The following is a 22838-nucleotide window of genomic DNA, read 5'->3' as shown; positions in this document are numbered from 1 at the left end:
GCATGTATGCAACAGAGTGTTGATAGGACTGAAAATATGAGCGAGTTATATCAGGCATCATGGCAGTGCTCCAGTAGCAAATCAACAGTAACAGCAATAACATTTGTTAGACAGGAATTGTGCTAAATTCTTTGTTCATAATTTACCTTGTAGTCTATAATAATTTTATCCTAAGGAGGACAGTGTTGTCAATCTCATTGTACAGATAAGAAAACAGAAACTAAAAGAGGATATATTACTTAACAGTCACGCAGCTGGTAAGTAGTACAAGCAGAATTTGAACTCAGGTCTGTGCTCAAATGTGACTTGAGCTGACTCAGGTATGATTAGGTGTTCTAACCAGGTACCAGTGAAAGCGTCTCTGTCTCAGGGTTCCACTCCACTGGGTGTTGTGGGATCCAGTGGGCATGCTAGTTAAAGTACAGATTGCTGGAACCCTCACCTAAAAAATGTCTATTCAGAATCTCTGGCATGGAGCCCAGGAATCTGCCGTGGAGATTAAGGTGTACATTATAGTTTGACAATGCCTGCACTGCTTAATGAACAGAGTGAGAGTTTTTTCTTTGTAATTCAGCTATAGAGCTGAAAACAGCACCTTGTAGATGGGCATGAATGAGTTTGACTTTGAAAAAATCTAAAACTGGAAAGATCAATTTATGTCTGCATATCAGGCTCAACTGAGCAGCTCTGCAGGAGGCAGGTTTAATTAACTACATTACTATGGAAAAAGTCAAATAGTTAAGAAAAAATTACCACAATGCCTTTATCTACCTAGTGTTTACTATGAAGCACTAAAAGAAATCTTGGTTTTCCCAGCCTCCTCAAAGCAGACGTCGGCGCTGGGGGTGATGGCAAATGCATTTATCAGTTGAGGTCAGAACAAGCACAGAGATGGCATCAATCGGCATAAACAATTTACTTGGATGATCTAGGCCACTTAATCTCTTAGCCTCTCAGTTTTTTTATCTGTAAAATCTGATGAATGAAAGTGACATACTTAGTCACTGGCATAATCATGCTTGTCATTACTATCTTGAGGAGTGAAACTTGTCTGTATCAGTCATGGTCCAGTTTCAGGACTAGAAAATTACTGCAGCTATTTTAAAGGACAGAAAATGTAATACATTGGAAGGGCTGGACGAAATGGCCCCTAGAACTGTTGAGTTCAAGAGCACACAACCACGGAGCCAAAATGCAGAGATAAGAAGCTCTGCTGCCACCAGCAGGAAGCAGGGCACTGGGCAGTGCTGAGTTGAGCCTCCACAGCCACCAGTATGCTTTCCAACCCCAATGAAGACAAGGCTGGATGCGCTGCAGCAACCCCTCCTTGTTATCCTTCTTGTTAGTGAAAGCTGCCATGTAAGCAGGACAATGGCTCCCACCTCATTTCTGCCTTTTGAAACTCTGGGGTCTGTGTCTGTGATCACCAGCCTCCAAGGCAGCCCCCAATGATCCCTGCCTCCTGGTGTTCACATCCTGATGTATCCCCTCCACCATGGTACCAGGCATGGTCTGTGTGACCAATGGAACACAGCCAAAGTGGTCGTGTGCCACTGCCATGGCTGGGTTGTAAAAGTCACCATGAATTCTATCATCATTACACTCTCTCATTCTCTTTCCCTCTCAGATCCCTTGCTGTAGGTGACACCAGTTGCTGTGTCTAGAGGACATTCATGTGGCCCTGTGCTGAAGCCCACGTGGTGAGGAGCTGAGTTCTCCTGCCAACTGTGTGAGTGAGCATGGAAGCAACTCTTCCAGCTGCAGAGACAAGAGGCCCAGCGGACATCTAGACTTCATGAGGGATCCTGAGCCAGGACAGCCCAGCTACGCTGCCCTAAGATCCCTGACTCTCTGAACTAGGAAAGAGAATAAATGTTTCCTCTATTAGTGGCTAGGTTTTGCTACTATTTCATGCTAGTGTTTCCTGTATTAGTGACTGGTCCTCAAAGTAGTTTGCTACTTAGCCATAGATAACTAATGCAGCCTCTACCTGGGAGGACTTCAGTCGCCTCCCAAGCCCTAGCTGTAGGGAATATGAAATTAGTCTGTGGCCCTCCAACCCTGCAGTGCAGAGAAACACACAAGGAAGGTGGTGGGATGCTGAAGGGTTCAGTCCACACAACATGCCACACCATCCATCCAAAGATGCTGACGTGATAGTGTTTGTGAGGAACGAGAGATCAGATATCCAACCTGTTTCAGAGAATTCCATCTTGCCAGAACCCATCTTTATTCACCACTCACAAATCAAAGCTTCCTTTCATTATTATTATTGTCATCCACCAACAGTGACTCACCCCTCTTTGTCTCAGTCACACAAAGAAAACATAACTCTGTCATATGGAGCTCTTACAAAGAATGTTTCATGATTCCCCACTAAGTGGAACCCATCCCTCTAAGGATTTATAGTGAACTGCAAATATCACAGGCAAAAAAAAGCCCGTGGAAGTCACCAGGTTAGGATGTGAAGCCACTTCGGCTATTGCTGGTAGGCTGATGAACAAACCATCTGAGCCACACCCCACACCCCTGCAGGCCTCCTAACTGGTGGGAGGGCCACTGGAGGAAGTCTAGATTACCATCTGAAAGCAGAAGTTGTTTTCCTTGGTGGTTCTCAAAAATGCCTCAAGGAAACTGTCCGAAGTTTTATAAAAGTGAATAAATTGTCTTTGAGGGGCCCCACAGGGAGGAAGTAACCTCAGTAGGAGTTAGTTGAAGCAACAGAGATGTTTGTGCCTTTGTTTTCCAGAAGCCACGAGGGCCATTTAGCAGAGAAATGGTGTACTGGGACAGTGACTACTGCTTGGGAGGCCCAGGAAGGCTCTGTCTGTGTCTCAGGGGTGTCCAAACTTTTGGTGTCTCTGGGCCACACTGGAAGAAGAGGAGTTGTCTTGGACCACACATTAAATACACAAACATTAACAAAAACTGATGATCAAAAAAAAAGTTTTAAGTAAATCTACAATTTTGTGTTGGGCCACATTCATAGCCACCCTGGTCCACATGCAGTTGGACACCCCTGACAGAGGAAGTGGGGCAGGCAGTTCTCACAAGGTGACGGCAAGGGTGCACATCATTAACACCTTATCTCTTAGAAGTTAGAATGAAGCTTAAACAGAAGGGACAGAGACTTTAAAATATTCCAGAGTAGATGCGTAAGTAAGAGACCTGAACAACAACTGATTGATTAAGGGGCTTTGTAAGAGTTAAGCTGGGTGGCAAGGATATTTCATGATTCCCCACCAAGTGGAGCCCATTCCTCTAAGGGTTTATAACGAAGTACAAATACCACAGTGGCAAAATAAGCCTGTGGAAGTCACCAGGTTAGGATGTGAACTTAATTTTCACTTAGAACTCATGTTTTTAATAAGGATTATTATGAGAGGGATATTTTTCATAAAGAAGTATTTTTTGGAAAAGCAAAAGTAAATAAATATATTAATTTCCTAGCTCTCTGAGACTTTTTAAAATAGAAGCTAAAAAAGCCTAACCCCAAAACACATTGAACACAGGTATGGGTTTGCCAAGTGGTCATTTTTCTCTGTCCCTAACCAGTGTGTGATCTAACTTTATACAAACACACCCTGACACTCTAAACAGCCCCTTGGACTCAGAACTTTAATTTCTGCATATCAGCTAGTGAACAGACACTCTGAGATGTTGTGTCTTATGGCTTTGCCCACCAGTTCAATTCCCGGAGTGCTGCCAGCTTCAGTCAGTGGTGAGCTTTGGCGGGGAGAATTGTATTGTACTTGGACTCCATTCTGTTCTAAATCTGGTGGACTATGGAAAAATTATAATTACTAGCTTCCCAAAGTTAATATATTTAAAGCAAAAATGAAAATTATTGCATGACACAAAAGTAGTGAATCCTAGTATTCAATCAGACACCAATTATACCTAATCTGGTTGATTCTCTGTTCAATTTTGAAGTAAAAGTTTTACAATAGTATTAGAAGACTGTGTATAAAAAGGAAGTGTTGGGGTATTTATAAAGGTTTGATCTCTGGGAAAGGAGCATGACTGACAGCATTGTTAGACTCTGAGAGAACAGGAACACATTAGATGCATATACTGAGAACCAGTATGCAGACACACTGTCCAGGAGCAGTTTATTCATGGTCATGGAACAAATTGAGCAACCATAATTCTTTCCAGAGGATTTAATAATTGTACTTTAGAGGGGACTTCCAAGGATGGTCATCAAGATGCCAATAACCAACAGACCTGGACATCTTTGTATTGGTCTACCCTTCCTTCCCCGTTCTCTTCCCTTCCCTTTTCTTCCCATTTCTTCCCTTCCCTTCCCTTCTCTTTGCCCATCTCTAAATTTTAAACATCTACTTCTTTAAATACACTCACAGATATAGACGTAGATATATATGAAGACAGACAGACGTGTACATATACATAAAGTCGAGTCTTCTGACCACCCCTGTTCCATTACAATCACATAAGTTATTTAATTGGTGAAAGTTTAGAAGCTGTTAAATGATAGAAAAACATAGCTTATCCTATGGATAGGAAAATCACATTGTAAACATGCCCAGAACAATATCATGTCTCAGATGGGGTTCCTTCTTCTCTTTCTTGGCTCAGAGGAGACTAAATTGGCATTCCTGAGATCTGCAAGCATCTACAAGAGTGCTGGAGACAACAGATATTTAAGAAAGAGTCCGTAAAGGCTAACATATCCAATTCTGTACCCCCCATTAACTCTTGTCTCCATGATGAAATTAGAATCAGTGCTTTTGGCCTTTGATGCACAAGTTCTTGTTGTGGTAGTTTTGACTAAGGGAAAGATGCTATACACACACCCATAGACATAAACATACATGTGGTTCAATGCACAAAAATATTCATCATAGCCTATTTATAATGGCCAACAACAATGAAAGAAGTAAATAATCTGCATAAAAGTTAAAAATTTTCCCCAGTATAGTCATAGCTAAGAAAATTATGATGCTTATGAATTATTCTTGTTATTTTAGTCTCTTTTTGTTCTAAGAACTCAAATACATGGGAATAGGAATCCTATACTAAAATGTCTTTGGGTGACAGGGGTGACATTACAAGTGAAGAACAGGAGCTGGGATTTGGCCAGACCCCCTAAGAACAGCAACTGTTCCAAGGCGTTTCCAGGTCTATAGAGGGACAAGGTTGAGGATCTTCACTGCATTATTGTGTTTCTCATTAGTTTCAGCTGCTCTCTGCTGCTCTGTTCCATTCCCAACTTGCTCAACAAAACCAACCTCCTCATCCATCACCTGGAATCTCTTCTCCAACTCACAGCTTCTACTTTTCTCCATAGTTTCAATTTATTTATGCTGTTCATAGATTTTTGGCTCCTTATGACTTTATCTTGCCATGACCAATCATGATGCTACTGTACCTTTCATTTAAACTTTAACTTTCATTGGTAAATGACAGGTTTTATGTTTCTGTTTGATATTTCCAAGAGATAAGTTGACCAGTCCTTTGAAGAGCAGTCACTCCATTAAGGCTGAGCCTTTAGTGGCCAGGCCTTCTTGCAGGTGCTGCTAAGCCTACAGATTGCCTGCCTTGGGCGAGTCATCTCCAGGGAAAGTGGGGTTATTGTGTTAGAGAAGCATGGCTATGTAGGCTGCCTCTTCAAAAGAAACTATGGGTAAGCGATTTTCCTACTTAGAAGCTCCAGGCGTGGGCAGGAATCATAATTGACATTTCTGGTGCAAACCTGATATAGTGCCGTGAGGGCCTGACGAATGCCCACATGGTGTCTGCAGACGCTGCTAGAGAGAGTAAATTAGTCTAATGTTTTGAGAGGGTAATTGGGCAATAGATATCAAATAACCAAGTGTTTATAGACTCTCCAATAATACCACACCTAAGATTTTATACCAAAAAAATTGATCAGAGATGAGCAAAAATCTACATATAAGGATTTTCATCAGGGGATTATTTATATTACAAAAAAATATATATTCAAAAAGGGCATTAATTAAGTTATGCTATATAAAAGATGGGGAAAAAGTAGGCTTCCAGTTGGGGAAATAATACCATAAGTAATAAATAATAAAACAAGAATAAATTCTGTTTTGGGTACTCACAACTGTAAACCTACTTTTGCCACTCCCTGTGTAGATATAGTAGAATATTATACAGGTGTTAAAAATAATGGTGTGGACAATATGTAATACATAGGAGGGATTTTCAGGATGTGAACTGAGAAACACAAGTTTAAAATAGTAGTACAATAAGAAATGTATCTCGTCTTTGTCTTCAGTTTCTGGTGCAGAGCTCCTAACTCTGGGAGTTGCCGCAGTGACAGGTGTGTATTTTGTCATTCATAGGAGCCCCTTTCTATCGCACCTGAGTTTATGAGAAAAGGCTGGAGATGAAGCTCTAAAAAACTCTCGAGCAAGGCTCTGAATTGGCAAACACATCCCTGTGCTGGGAGAGTGGTCACCTCAACTCCATGGGGACAGAACCACCAGCACTCAGGACTCCTGGACTTCAGCCTGTGTACCTTTTCAGCTAGCTGTTCATTTGTATCTTTTATAATATACTGGTGACCATAAGTGCTGTGTCTTCTAGCACTTCTAACAAATTATCTAACCTGAGGAAGGGGTCCTGATAACTGCTGGCTTATGGCTGGGTGGTCATAGGTATAGGTGGCCTCCCTCAAGACTTGCAACTGGCATTTAAAGTGGAAGCAGTCCTGTGAGACTGAATCTTTAAACCTTTAGGGTCTGGCACTAACTCGGTAGATAGTGTCAGAATTGTGTTGAATTGCAGGATACATGGATGATGTTGGAGAACTGGTTGCTAGTATTGGAAAACATTCCCCAAATTGTAATATATTGTGAATATGTCCTAATTTTATTTATAAACACACACGAAAACTAGAAGGCTCTGCATCAAAAATTTAATTATGGTTACTGCTAAAACAAGTTTCTTTTATGAAGAGTTACTATCTTTACAACCAGAAACAATTTACCTTTAAAACTATTGTTTATGTGGAGTTTGTGATAATGCTCACTTTATAATGTTAAGTGAAAATGAGAATACAAAATTGAACATTGTATGTAGTTACAACTGTGTTAAAAATAGTAAGCAAAAAGACAGGGAATGTATTTCAGGGTAAAGATGTCTATCTCTGGGTGTTGAGCCTACATGTAAATGTCTTCTTTTTACTTGACTATATTTCCCCGGCTTTTCTAAAATGGGTATATGCTAACTTTAAACTTTCTTTTTCTAATCCTTACCTGAGGATATTCTTATTGATTTTAGGGTGAGAGGGAGGGAGACAGAGAGAGAAGAGAAACATCAATATGAGAGAGAAACATCGATTTGTTGCCTCTGGTAGGTGCCGCGACTGGGTCTCGAACAAACAACCAAGGTATGTGCCCTTATAGGGGATTGAACCTGCAACCTTTCAGTATATGAGGAGACACTCCAACCAACAGAGCCACCCAGCCAGGGCTAAACGTTCTTTAAATTTAAGGAAACTTGACAGGCAGAGAAATTAAAAGATCTACCGAAGGCCACAGTTGTCAGTAGACAAGCTGGGACTAGAAGCCGGATAACTTGATTAGGAGGCAGTGGGCACAGTGATGTGGCCCCTAGATTCCTTTCAGAAACAACTTATTCCCCCAGCTACTGGAAGTGCTACCACAAGAGACACCTCAAATGTCAAAGTGCCTAAAGTGAACGGGGTCACTGTGCCCAAGGTCACACACCCTTTCCAGGGTTGCTCACACCCATTGTTGGAAGGTATAAAGGACCCCAATTGGGACAACTCCACAGGGCATCCCAACTCCTTAGAGGAGTCAAATCACAGCTTGACGTCTTTCTCTGCCCCGTTCTGTGTCCCTCCCTCCCTTCCATGGGTGCGGCTCCTTGGAGCTCTCCCAAATAACATCCTGCCCAATAAACTCCATCTCAGAGACAGCTTCCCAGGGAAACCAGCATGTGGCAGTTGGTATCAGGAGTAGCTTGAGAACTAAAAAATTAAGATGAGATAGTGGAGTTGGATCACCTGCCACAAGACTGATGAAAACCCCATCATGGGTGGCAGGTGGAGTCCAGACACTCCTGGCACAAGATTGCTAGATCTTTCACCGGTAGTGGAACGGGGTGGCATATCCATGGTAGAAAATGCATTTGCTGGTGGGGAATGAGACACATCCCACATATGAGGAGTATGAGGGAAGCCGTTGCCATAACTGCAACAGAATTGGGTTCAGCTATTGCTGAAGTTGATTCCTTCTAGAAAAAAAAAAGCTGAGAGTGATTAATCAGCAATTAAAAGGAAATTTTGAAAGCCAGAGGGCCGTCCTGGGAGTATATAAAGAGGCTTTCGTCTTCGGTGATGGTAGACAGGACTGAAGACAAGGCAAAGAACTTAATCTCCAGGGCAGCAGAGTTTCAGAGAAGGGTATACTTCCTAAAAATGCAGGACTTTGTGCCAAGGCCAGGGCCCCAGGTGGGAAAGAATGGGACCCTGACAGGTGGGATGAGGACACATGGGTTGATTCTGCTGCGAATCCTGAAAGTCCAGGTTCTGCTGACCCCTCTGGGCCTACAGAGGTGGCCCCTCCTCCCTGGTCCCTTGCTTGAAGATGGTGCAGAGGCTCCGACCCACCCTCCCTTCTGGCTATGAGTCCTATAATGAGGGTTAAGTCACAACATGGCCCAGCCAGGGACATGATGGGCCTAGGGAGAAGGAAAGGGACTATACCCCAAAGGAATGGGGCGGGACTCTGAGGATGCTGGAGTGAAGTGGGGGAACGTGAAGTTTAATAAAGGAAGTGTTACTGGTCTGGGAGCACTCTCCTAGGCTCCAGGATGGATCATCCAGGTAAGGGCCCAGGAGATGGTACGAGCATGTCACTAGGATGGCCTCTAGTAGTACAAAAAGTGACAGATGCACCAAGTGAGATAGAAGTATGTATAGTGGAAGAGGAGATGAGACTGCTCAGAGGAAAGCATGTGCTCAAGTGGAAAACTCTGCAGAGGACAATGCCCCACAGCAGGTCCAGGTAATGCCCTGATCCTAAGGCCTAAGGAGGGTGCTGGAGAGCAGGCTCCGGTGGCACTCAGGGCTCAGTGGTGGCGCTGCAGGAGATGATGCCACCGAACTGGGCTCACAGGCAGGAAAGGGGATGAGAGGGCTCCAAAACAACACTGGCCACTTCTGGGCATGTCCCTGTCAAAAGCCAGGTCAGGGCAATTAGCACAATGAGTGTCCAGGTCAGAAGGGCAGCCAGGGAGCCTGGCCTACAGGGAGTTAGGAAAATAGTTAAGAGAATGTGAAGCCCTTAGAGGCAAAATAGGAGGGCAGCCAATAAAGAGAGTAGTCCATCTGTGCAAATAAAGAAATCAAGTACAAGGAAGGTGGAGGTGGAGAGTGATGCCTCAGTTTTGCTCAGTTTCTAGACCTGATCCAGATTTTGAATCCAGAACCCACTGACTGAAGGAGAGCCTGGGTCCCCAAGAAGGAGAAAGGAAGAGAGGGAGGCAGGCAGACAGGCAGGCAGGCAGGCCAGCCAGGCAACACCACGACAAGTATACATGGCAGTGATCTCTCAAGTCTTTCCCCAAGGGACCTGTGGTATTTACTTGGGTAACTGTGCACTGGAGAAAGGCAAATACCCAACCATTCTGAGGACTTTGGACAGAGGGTCCAGGTCGACACTGGGGAGCCATAAAGCAACATCATGTCCACCCCGCTTACTAGGAACATAAGGTTGCCAAGTAGTAAATGGAGTCCTGGCCATGGCTGAACTGACTGTGGGTGCACTGGGTCTACGGAGCCCTTCTCGCTCAATGAATGGTCTTTTCCTGGTCCTTAAATGTCTGATTGGAACAGACATCCTTGAAAGTTAGAGCGGCATCCACACTTGGTCCCTGGCCTGTGAGGTAAGAGCTATCCCAGTGCAGAAAGCCGAGCGGTGCCTCTGAAAGTCCTGCCCCTCCTCCAGCTGAGTGAGTAAAGAGGGGCTGGCAAACTTTTTACACAAAGGGCTGGGTAGTAAATATTTTAGGTTTTCCCAGCCAAAAAGCAATATCCTCAACTTCTTAAGCAACTGTTTTCCCCAAAATGCTAATAGTCTTTTTCTACATTTGACACTTGAAAATGTAAAAGCCATTCTTAGTTCTCAGACTGTGTAAAAACAGACAGAAGGCTGGAGACACTATAGTATGGTCTCTGTCAAGTTCTCCATTTTTAGAACAGGCCCACGTGGACTGTGAGATCCCTGGGGAGGCACAAGTGAAATATAATTTTCTTTTGGGTCAGGTAGTATCTAGGACAGTGAGTTTGTAACAGTGACTGAAAATTAAAAGCACAAAATAACACTAATCAAGGAATGATTATGGAATAGGTTGTACTAACAGACTCATAGAAAAATCGTGTACTAAAAGCTTCCTTAAGGGTAATTTGTAGGCATCAGCTGTTGCAGTTCCTGTCTGACCAAGGAGCGACCCCAACTACAAGAACTGTACAAACGTCAGCAATTCATATCAGAACCATTAGAAACACTGCCTGCACATCCTGCTCCTGAACGTCAGCAGTAAAACTGGAGATGGAGCAATGGAGCTGCAGGACGATGCGTGCGCGAGGGAACAAGACCACCGGAGAGCAGAGCTGAGAAGTTGCACGTCGCAGCTTAGCTTCCCTCCGTTCCCCATGTAACCTAGCCAGGATGCCTGAGATGCTGAGATGGTTTTGAAGGCATGAGCCTGCCGTCCTCTCAGGTTGTCGACTCCTGAATAAACCCCTTTCCTTCTCTTAAACAGTGCCTGCCTCACGAGTTTGGCTTTCATGGCGGCAGGCAGGAGGACCTCTGGGTCATTTTCCCTGTTTCCGATTGTTGAAGCTGGATACATGTAAAGTCTATTTGTATACTTTTTTTCAAAACTAAGAAATCTGTCCCCAGCAAAATAAACTTGGATAAAAAATATTTAGTTTGGGGGCCTATTTTCTTCATTAAATTACATGCAAAGTTCTGTGTGCAGGTGTGTTTTTTCTGTGAGAAGCCCTCTGCTTCACATTCTTCATGTGTTCAAAGACTCCCTGAGAGTCTCTGGTGTGGTGGCACCAGGCCTCACCTCAGCTGGGGCCCCTGTCACCTCAAGACGGAAGATGAAAGCTGTCTGGCTTCCCATCAGCAAAAGGTCTCTGGGTGGCCATCAGCTTCAGAGGGCTCTGGGCGTCGGAGGGATGCGGGAGAAAAGCTGCCCCAGTCGATAAACTCAATAGTTCAATAACTCATTTTACTGCTGAGGCAGTAAATAAATAAATAAGAACCTGGCTGGAAGTTGAAACCATCCATGTTCAGTGCTTCTCGGAGGCTGAGCTGATGGGCTATAATAGATTCGGTCAGCACAGGACACGGGCAGACTGTCCCAGCAGTGTGCCCTCTGTTTCCTAGGCAACCGAACTTGAAATAAAATGATGGCTGGAGCTGGGTACCAAATCAATTTGTTGGAGGTACGAATGTGGAGAAGGCACACTTCATGTAAGACCACAGATTGTAGAGTTCACATTTTACTACCATTTAGCTTACATGAAGCTACGCTCACTCACCTCCCACCCAGTTTAACCAGCCCCTTCCTCCCACCACAGAGCCCTTCCCACCCCCTCCCCCCCCAAAAAAGAAAATCACAAGTTCCATTTGTGTGTTATGATCAATAGGATGCTTCTTTCCATGCTGTCTATTAGGGGAGGATCAGATGGAAAGAGCCAAAGGCAGATGTCACAGGCAAAGCACTTGTGTGTTGCAAGCTGGAGCCCTGGGCTCTGCCTGAAGCAGGGATTGAGGGACTGCTGTGCATCTGGTTGCAAAGAGATAGTCCCAGAGAGAGGAAAATTTCCAGGTACTCTCATGGGTGAATCACCAATTTTTTGCCTTTGACTGGCTTCCTTTCAAGGAATTCATTACACCTGTTACCATTTGGGCTAGATCAAGGGTGGGATAGATACAAAGAAGACTCTTCCCCTCGCAGCTTGTACCATTCCTATGCTAACACTTATCACACAACATTGCAACTGCCTGATAACTTCTCTGGGCTATTTATTTGGCTAGGGACTTAGTAAATGGCAGCTCACAATGTGTTTGATGAGTGAATTAATGACTGAATTTTAATGGATAATGGTGAAAAATCCCTCAGCCCATGCAGAGTCCTGAGGCTTTTACTCTCTTATCACAGCCTCTTTTCCACCCAGAGTCTTCATTTCACAAACTTACAAAGGAAGGGAACACCCTCTCCTGCTCCTGGACCCAGGAGGCTCCAAGAAGAAAGCATTCTTCCGCAACCTGACACATGATGGCATTCAGCAAAGCTTGCCAGTTCAGCCACAATGATTATCATGCAAAATAATCTGACATTATTCAAGAATCAGTTTTGGGCTTCCATCATTTATATCATCAAATTAATAATTCAAAAAGCTTTCACTGAGTGCATCAGTGAGAATAAGCAGACATCAGCTAACTCTTTTCCTGAAGAGCCAAATATTTAATATTTCTATTTTCCAGGCCATGTGGTCTTTGTCACAGCAATTCATTACTATCAGTACAGCATGGAAGCTACCATATGTACATGTAATGGGTGTAGCTGTATTTCAATAAAACTTTATTTAAAAACACAAGGAGGGGCCCAGATTTGGCCCACAGCAGTGGTTTGCCAACCCGTAAGCTAGGCTAGGCTATAACAAAAAACACCACCCAAATCTCAGCACCCAAACATACAGAAAGTTTATTTCCCTCTCATGGGTTTGTGGTGCAGAGCAGGGCTTTGCTTCACAAAGTTACACTGCTGCACCATCTAACACTGCCATCTCTGTGTGGGCTCTCAGTGTTCCCCATGGCAGTAGACCAGGGGCCAGCAAGTTGAGCTCTGGCAAGTAAATATCTTCGCCTAAAAGAGACACACATCACTTCCACTTTCATGGCTTGGTCCAAAATTCATCACCTGACCATGCCTAAATTTGAGGATGTGGGAAATTGTAATCCAAAATTAGAGGAGAGCTGAATATTGGTGAATCACAGTACTAACTACCTCTATCTGCCCAGGAGAAGAAAGTGACTGAAAGGAAGCCTCTGCCTGATAGTAGATGAGATAGATGCAAGGAGCTGATGCAAGGCACCATGGGAGCAAGAGCATCAGCAGTCCCTTTAACCACTCAATAGAATCTATCCATGATAAAAACATAACACATGGTGAGGGTAGCAGGACGAGGGCTGGGCAAAAGATTCTCCCTGCCCATCAGTGCCTTCAGCCTATTTCTGAAGGGAAAAGGAGCAGAAGAAAAGAAAGCAAACAGCCTCCAGCAGGCAAAAGTCATCATGTAAATTTTCAAAATATTAAAATAATTACCTGGGAAACCATAGGCTACAAAGAACAAACCTTTAGCTCAAGCAAATTTTACACCATGTCAGCAACAGATAAGAGGGAGCTCTCCTTGTAAACATTCAGTATATCTTTGGGGGCGAATCCTAGCCAAATTCATTTTTAAATAGGGAAAAACCTGGAATTTGAAAAGTCTAGAAAAGCCTAGAGTGGGGCTGTCAGTGAAAGGGAAAGAGAAGTGACAAGCACACTTGGTGTGTTGTGCCCTAAATCCATCCCTGCGTTCAAACCTCAGACGGCATGAGGCCCCTCAGCCCATGTGAAAGCAGCTCAGGAGGCAGACATGGTGCAGGGCTGAGTGGAATGGTTTACTTGCTTAATGAAACAATCCATTTTGTCAGTTCCCAAGAATGCTTACCTTCTCCAGAGACTTCCAAGAATTAATTAATACTAAATGCTTGTCAGGCCCTTTGCCAATGGTAAGGATTTGTTTAATCTGAAAGGTCAGAGTAAGCACAAATAGAAGACTTTGGCTTTATTTGATAAATACTCCATCTGATGACAAACAAGAATGTCCTTGCCATGTGGAAAACACAAGGGAGAAAGGCCTTCCTATTAAAAAAGAAAACAATGCCATTTCCACACTACACGGAATGCAGATTACACACTTGCTTGCACATAGCCCAGACACAATGATGTATGAGCTGCTAGGTGTACAGTTAAAGACAAAAACCTTGCCATTTCCTCTAAGAAACATCTTTGATACCTGCAATAAGCAACAACAGCATGTGGCTATTCCTTGGCATTACAGTGGAACAACTGGAATACAGAACAATTCGAAGTTATCTGTTGTCTAGAGGAGGAGCAGAGGCAGAGGGGCGGCCTTACCTGGAGTTAATCAAGCTGCTGTGTCTGACGAAACAGTCCCTGAGGTTTCTCTTGTTTCTGACACCATGTGCAAGTTCAGGGGGTTTTCAAAACTACCCCCCATTTCAATAGTTCATGGGAGAGACTCACAGAACTCTCTGGAAGCTGTTATACTCATGGCTATTTTATTTATTTATTACAGGGAAAGGATTAGAACCAGCCAAAGGCAGGCACATAGGGGATTCCAAACATCCAGCTTCCACTGGGCTCAGGACTAATCACCCTCCCAGTGTTGATATGTGACAATATGCATGGAGTATTGCCAACCGGGGAAACTCACTCAAACTTTGGTGTCCAGAGTTATCGGAGTTTCATTGCATAGGTATGATTGACTGATTGGTTGGTTGCTCACATGGTTGAACTCAGTTGTATCTTCCCAATACTACACACATGGAATTTGGGCTGATATCATGGGCCAAAGAGCCCATCTTGAGTTACCTCATTAGCATAAGCTTTCAGGTGTGTATGTGTGGGTTGGGGGTTTTACCATGGATAATAAAGACTCTCCTATCACTCAGGGCATTTGCAGGGTTTAGAGGTTACCTCCCAGGAGCCAGGGATGAAGGTCAGATCTCTTTTTGGATGAGACCAACTTCCTTACTACACAGGTCCCAAAAGAGAGGAGGAAAGAGACTCCCCACAGCTTTGCCTGGAAAGTTTGCTGGGGACAGAGCCATCTAAACAGCAGGGTCCAGAAGTTTGAGGGGGAAATAATGATGTCCCATCGGGCAAGTCAGTAGACTGCCTATTAATCACTCCTTGTATCTAAGTCCTTTCCGGACTTCATAGTTTCTCAGAACATAATTTCAAACCTACATTCTCCTCTCCCCTCTTCTGTTCACTTGCAAAGCTCACTTATCCACAGCTTAAGATCCTGTACAAGCTTCACATTCTTTGTGAAGTGTGACCACTTTTTAAAATGGATGCAAACAGCCAGAACCATCATTCATTGCTGGTGGGAATGCAAAATGATGCAGCCACTCTGGATAACAGTTTGGCAATTTCTTACAAAATTAAAAATGCTCTTACCCTATGATCCAGCAATTCTAGACCTTAGTATGATCCCAAAGGAATTGAAAACTTATGTCCACACAGTGTGGGTTCATCAGTTGTAACAAATGAACCATTCTGGTGGGAGGATGATAGTGTGGGAAGCTATGCATGTGTGGCTCAGGGAGTATATGGGAACTCACCTTTGTTGTGAATCTAAAAGTGCTCTAAAAATAAAGTCTATTCTAAAAAAAAAAAAAGAAAGAAAGGGAAAAAAAAAAGGCTGCAAATTCTTTGACACTCTCTTCATCAAGGGGGAGGCAGTTTCTATTTCCTCTTGTTAAGTCTGGGTGGACTTGGACTTGCCTGACATCCAGAACGAGGTCAGAAAAGGGGATGCCGCTCACACTTTGTTTGCTGGGACACTCATTTTTAGAGCCTTAAACAGCCCTGTGAGATGACTGACTGCGCAGAGGCCACCATGCTATGGAGAAGTGCAGGCCCCCCATGGAGGCCAACTGTAAGTGTCCCAACTGAGGTCCCAGCTGATAGTCAGCATCATCCACTGTACATTGACTGCAGATGCCTCCAAGCGATTCAGCTCCAGTCATGCAAGGTCCCTCCTTGGCATGGCCTCAGCCATGGTAAAGCAGCAACAAGCTGTCCCTGTTGTGTTCTGTCCAAATTCCTGACCCGCAGAGTTTATGAGCATAATAAAGCAGTTGCTTTGTGTTTAATTTTGGAGTGGTTTATCACACAGCAATGGTAACTTGATATGACAGTTGCATGGAGTAGTGATCAGCAGAGCATTCCAAGGCCCATCTGTGTGACCCCACCATGGGCCACCTTTGCAACACTGTGCAAGAGATTTCATCTCTTTGTGTCTCAGCTTTCTCGTCTATAAAATGTAGATGCTGTTAGTACCTACCTCAGGAGGATAGCTGTGAGCATTTGGTGACTTTAAAAGCACTTAGAACACTGGCTGGCACCCAGTAACCCCTCTGTGAATGTCATTGTCAGCCGCTTCATTCCAAAGCCTTCTCTGACCACCCCCACCCATGGAGGTCTCTCTTCTCTTTCATGCCCTCATCTGCCGCTGTTCATCTCTCCCCAGGGGCGACCCACGTTATTTAAGTAAGGTTTCCCTCCCTGACAAGGTTGCTGCTATCTTCCAGGCAGGGGTCAGCATGCACTGGGCATCCCAACAGCACTTAGCACAGAGCTTTGCATTAAATAGAAGCTCTGCAAGTATCTGCTGAATAAGGAAAAAAAATGCAGGCAAGCATGGGCATGGCTCCCATTGTCTTACTGTTGCAGTGCTACCAACAACAGCTGGGGGCGGGTGGCACTGCTTCTTCCTCAGGTGGTTGGCCTGAGACCACCCCTCTCCCTGAAAATGGTCCTTGTTTACTACCCATCTTGTTTATTCTCCAGTGCTCTAGTCTCTTTGGAAGATTTTCGTTCAGTGACTTAGTTCCTTTCACCCCAGTGTCAAAAGTACCAAAACCCCTTATTGTATTTTCTGCTGAGCATTTTGGACCAGCAAATCTAAAACACATGGGAATTCCAGGTATTATTCATTTGATGTGGGTGTGGGCAAATGGTCACTGACTTAGGCTGCTGCTGATGTGAGGTGTCTACTCTGCACCAGATACTACTCCAGAGATGACAGAAATGCAGTGAACGAGACAGAAAGCCTGGTTGTGCAGAGCTGCATGCTGGGTTAGAAGCTAGGGGATGAAGTCTGCAAACAGAATACATTTTTTATATAAGTATAATATGTGGTATGTTAGAGGGTAATGTTGGGTTGTGGAGAAAAATTGAGCAGGGCAGGAAGTTGGAAAATGTGTGTGGGAAGGGCTTGGGGAGTAGCTAGAAAATATTAAATAGGGCAGTCAGGAAAGGTCTCATTGAGAAGATAACATTTAAGTAAAAACTTGAGGGAGGCAAGGAAGCCAGTTGTGCTGATATGGGGCGGGAGTGAGAGGAGCTGGATCAAGTTCTAGAGTGCTCTAGAGAGAAGGAACAGCAATGCATGGCCCTAAGGCTAGAGTACCTACAAGGAACAGCACTGAAGCCACCATGGCCGAAGTGAAGTGAGCAAGAGGGAAAGAGAAGTAGGTAAAGGAAGGCAGATCACATAAGTCGTTACTGATCACAGGAAGAACCTCAAGTGCACCCTGTGGAGGGAGGAGCCTGTGGAGGGTTTTGGGCAGAGGAACAACATGATTTGAGTCACGTTTTCTTATGATTTTTCTAGCTGCTATGCTGAGGTCAGATTTAAGGGAGAAAAGTCAGAAGGGGGAGATCTGTTAGATAGATATTGCAATATTCTGAGGGTGATTTGGACCAGGGGTGAAGTGATGGCAAAATTCTGGATGTGTTATGAAGACAGAGCCAACAGGATTTGCCACCAGATTGGACAATGGGAGTGACAAAAAAGACAGAAGTCAAGGACAATCAGTCATACTGAATCATGTGCGGAAGAAAATGCAATGACATGATAACATTCAGAGTATGTTTCTAAGTATAAAGGCATGGTATAACACAGTGTGTTCAAATGACCCTATTTTTGGAAAGGAAATGCATATGTATATGTACAAATGCAATAGGTTTAAAGGATATCAACTGAACTGTGAGCAGTGGTTGCCTCTGGAGTAGGATTACCAATAATTTTTATTTTCTTCTTTTGTCTATTTTTAATTTCTACTCTTCCCAACATGAATACTTTGCTTTTTAACTAAGAAAAATAAAACATATCATTTAAATCTGATCTTCCCTCTCATCCTTCTAACCCTGGACCTGTCAAAATAGGACCCTCTTCTGGATTATTTCATGGATATCTCTGCTTTCCTGATGGTAATTACTTGACAATAAAAATGGAGAAATCCCTGTTTCATTTCCCAGAATGACTCTCAGGTAGAAGAGGGTGTTGACCTCATAAATTTAGAGTAAGCAGAAAGTTTTGGGAAAGTTTAAGTGGTAAAATAAAGTACACTAATATTTGAATTTCAAATTTATATCAAATTATTTAATACAAATAAAGTGTCCAGAATGGCATCAAGAATGATTGGGGACACCTATTGGGAGCATGGCTCTACCTTGCAGTTGAGTATCTACTCCATGTTTTGTTAAAGGAGGCAAAATGTGGGGAAAAAATAAGGAAATATATTGTGTAGCTCAAACTATCAGCTATACAACAATACAGGTAGGTGGAGAAGAGATGGAAGTCAGTGTTGGAATATTCAGGGGTGGCTGCTTGGAGTTTCTGGAAGCTGACCACAGTCCTAAAGAAAGAAAAAGGAAGGATGAGGATAGGCACAGAAAACAGAACATTCCAGATTAAATTAATGGCTTTTTTTAAAATTATATATATTTTTTAAATCATGTTTATTCTATTACAATTGTCTCAATTTTCCCCCTTTTGCCTTCCTCCACTCATCCCACCTGCCTTCCTCTCCCACAGTCAATTCCCACTCTGTTGCCCATGTCCATGTATTATTCATACATGTTATTTGTTTAATTTCTTCTCCTTTCCACCAAAGTCCTCCTTCCCCATCCCCTCTGGTCACTTTCAGTCTGATCCACGTTTCCTTGCCTGTGGTTTATTTTGTTCATTAGTTTATTTTGTTGAATAGATTTCACTTATAGGTGAGATCATATGGTATTTGTCTTTCACCAACTGGCTTATTTCACTTACCATAATATTCTCCAGTTCCATCCATGTTATCACAAAAGGTAGGAGTTCCTTCCTTCTTTCTTTCTTTCTTTCTTTCTTTCTTTTTTTAATGCAGATTGATTCTATTTATTTATTTTTTTAATGTCAAGATCCATTATAAAATATTAAAAAATTTAAACCATTATAGTCTCAGCAATTAAAACAATATGACACACACACAGAAATAATCAAGTAGATCAATGAAATAAAATGAGTATTTTAGAAACAAATGTATATATCTTTCTAAGAATGTAATATATAATTAAATTGATATTTAAAATCAATAGAGAAAAATAAAGCTTATTCAACATATAAGGTGCATGGACCACTATTACTTGAAAGAAAATAACTATAGAGCCCTATTTCACACATTACACAAGAAATATTCAGATGAGTTAAAAATCAATATGTAAAATCTAAGGAATTTTAGGCAAAAATATGAAATAATATTTTTCTTACCCTGAAGTAACATATTCAAACCCAGAAGTTTTAAAGTAAAATATTGACAATATGATTATATTAAGCATTTAACATTATGCAGTAATATTCATGTAAAAAAAATTAAAGGACAAGTAATAGAATAGGAGAGTATTTGCAACATATCTATAAAAGGGTTAATAGTGTTTTAGGGTTTTTTTGTTTGATTGTTTCTTAGTTTTTAGGGGAAAAATTCTACAAATTTTTAATCAAAAAATGGATAAAGATTACCAAAAAATCTTTAAAAGCTTTTTTAAAAAATAATATAAATAGGTAAGAAATATACAAAAACAGGTTTAGTTTCAACAAATAATAAAGTGACAATTAAAATAACATCATTGCCAAAATCAGATTAATAAGTATTAAAAATATTGGTAATATCAAGTATTGGCAACTGTGAAAGGAACTGGGTATTCATAGACTCTTTTTCTTCATCTTCTTAAAGCAGTCCCTTTAGCATATTTTACAATGCTAAAATATGCTAAAATTTTGGTGGAGGTGTATTATTTTAGCCTTCTTTTGTCTGGAAAACTTATTTCATCTTCTATTTGAATTGAGAGCCTTGTTCGGTAGAACAGTCGTGGTTGCAGGCCTTTGCTTTTCATAACTTGGAATATTTCTTGCCATTCCCCTCTGTCTTGCAGTGTTTCTGTTGAGAAGTCACCTGCTAGCCATATCAGGGCTCCCTTATATGTTACTACCTCTTTCTCCCTTGCTGCCTTTAGGATTCTCTGTTTGTCTTTGATATTTGCCATTTTAATGAGGATGTGGCTTGGAGTGGGCATCATTGGGTTCCTCTTGAGTGGAACCCTCTGTGCTTCCTGGACTTGTGTGACTTTTTCTCTCCTCCGGTTAGGGAAGTTTTCCACCATTGCTTTTTTAAACAGGTTCTCTATCCCTTGCTCCTCCTCTTCTCCTTCTGGTATCCGTATTATACGGATATTATTATGTTTCAGGTTGTCCTGCATTTCCCTCAATGCCTCTTCATTCTTTTTTAGTCTTTTTCCATTTTCTTGCTCTTTCTGGAAGGTTTTTTCTAATTTATCTTCCAGCTCACTGATTTGATCCTTGGTTTCATCTAGTCTGCTTTGGATTCCTTCTATTGTGTTCTTCAATTCAGAAATTGAGGTATACGTCATTTCCTCTTGTCTCTTTTTGATAGTTTCTATGTCTTTTTACATGCTGATATAGTTTGCAGTAAGTTCCTTGTGGTTTCCGTATAGTTTTCTGTAATTCTCTCTGAGCTCACTGAGTTCATTGAGCCTCCTTAGAACTGTTGTTTTGAACTCAGTATCTGATAGTTTACTGGCCTCTGTTTCATTTAGTTCTCTTCCTTGGGATTTCTCCTTTCCCTTCCACTGGGGGTGGTGGGGGGTGCTTCTTTGTCTTTCCATTATTGGTGAGACTCTTCTTTTGTGCTTCTGCTTAAATTCATCCGTCTTGACTTCCTGACTTTGTGGTGTGAAATTCTATAGTAAGGGACCACTGTTTTTCTTTCTTGCTGGATCTGCCTCTGATGTCAGATGTCATCCCTGTCTGACCTTAGGCAGTCTGTTGGAGTCGTCCAGTAATCTACTCCCTGTGGCTGTCTCCTTCAGCTATTAATCTATTCACTCTGCACTCAGCAGTGAGACTTAGAAACACAATAGGGCAGGGCAGAGTCCCACCTTGGTGCGGTTATTGGGTCCTCTTATGATGCTGCCACTCAGGGGAGTGGTCTCCCTGAGCCAGATGCTGCTGCCAGATGCTGCTATCATTTGGGGGAGGAGTCAGCACCAGGATCCCGCTGGCTACTCTCTCCCTTCTCTCCCCAAATCCTCCATCTCCAGTCTATCCTCAAGTGTCTCTAGACCACTCTGTGCCCTCTGTAGCCAGGGATCTACTGTCTGTGGCTGCCACTCTATACTCAGCCATCAGGTTTTAGCACTACTGGGCCTAGGCCAAGCCTCCTGGTGGCAGGGCCATTGGGTCCTCTCATGTGTTGCCACTCAGGGGAGCGGTATCTGCCTGAGCAAGATGGTGGCTGCCGCCTGGGGGATGAGTCAGCACCAGAATCTTGGTGGCTACTCTCTAAGTTCTCTCCCCAAAGCCTCCTTTCCCAGTTTCTCCTCAGGTTTCTCCAACCCACTCTGCCCCTGCCTTTGCCAGAGGCAAGGGTAAGTGGCTGCAAACAAAAATGTATGTGTTGGCCTTTCAAACAGCTCTTTGCATCTCCAGCCACCTGTCCCTGGCAGAGAGCAACCTTGCTGCTTTTTGCAGCTGGCTGATATCTGTGTATTTGTTGGGCTCTGGTGCTGTGGGCTCAAGATCTCTGCTTATGGTTTAGACCTCACTCATCTCAGGGGGACCCAACTGGCTGTTTCAATATCCTTCTGGTGCTGCCATCCTTGGGTGCTCCACCCATCTTCTCAAGTCTCTACCATACTCCTTACCAGTTAGGTTGTGCTAAAGCTGATTCTTCTCTCTGTCTGAGGTTATAAGGCTCCTCTCTCATTATTGTTCAGTTGTTGTTCCAGGTGATTTCTCCACAATTTAGTTGTAATTGCAGATTGGCCCTGGGAGGAGGTCAGTGTGGCTCCCACTCACTCCTCCGCCATCTTGATTCTCCCCAGCACTTGTTATTTCTTCAGCTATTCAGTAAGTGACAGCTTCTCTGGAGAAATCCCCCTAGGAAGGTTCAAGTATTCACTTCATATGAGACCCTATTACTTTTGGCACCTCTTCACCCAGTCTCTTTGTCTGTGGAAATTTTCCTGTCTCCCTAAAATGAAACTCTATTAAAGTTGGGATAATTTAACTAATCTTTTCTTCTTTTCAATGAACCATTAAAAGTGAAACCTTTACATTATGTGCTTGATGATATTTATGTGTTTAAGAATTTAATTTCTTTAGCACAATAATTTTAATACTGCCAGTCTCATAGTTAATGACTAAATAAATGACTCCCACTTTTGGCTTTGGTAAATGTTTCCTTCTCTATTATCATTTATTCTCTTATGGGAGCCATAGGCTGCATCATAAACTCAGCACTGAGAATTGTTTTGAGTTTATTTTATGCAATATTTAGTAGAAACTTTCTAAACATCCATTAGGAAAGATAAAGGATTTCTTTCCTTTTCTAGAAAGGCTGTGCTCAGACAGTCATAAAATGAGCATTTATGCACTCCGGACCTGGGTATACCCAAGCTGTCAAATTGTGCAGATTTAGAAATAGGCACGAAGGCAATTCTCTGCCATTCTGTAAATAACCAGCCTTTGTTGCTGCCTTCACTGCAGAAGGACAGTCTCTGCTGGTGCAAGACTCAGAGACCTTGGCACCTTCGTAAGTCTGCACAGGTTTATGTATCTGGGAGTCAGCAGGTAAACTAAGTCAGTGATCAGTGGCATGTAT

Source organism: Pteronotus mesoamericanus, unplaced genomic scaffold (genome assembly GCF_021234165.1).
Source record: "Pteronotus mesoamericanus isolate MK-2021 breed Mesoamerican mustached bat unplaced genomic scaffold, CSHL_Meso_final scaffold_31, whole genome shotgun sequence".
Classification (NCBI taxonomy): Eukaryota; Metazoa; Chordata; class Mammalia; order Chiroptera; family Mormoopidae; genus Pteronotus; species Pteronotus mesoamericanus.
The sequence above is the reverse complement of the archived record's forward strand: the minus strand, read 5'-3'. Positions refer to the sequence as shown.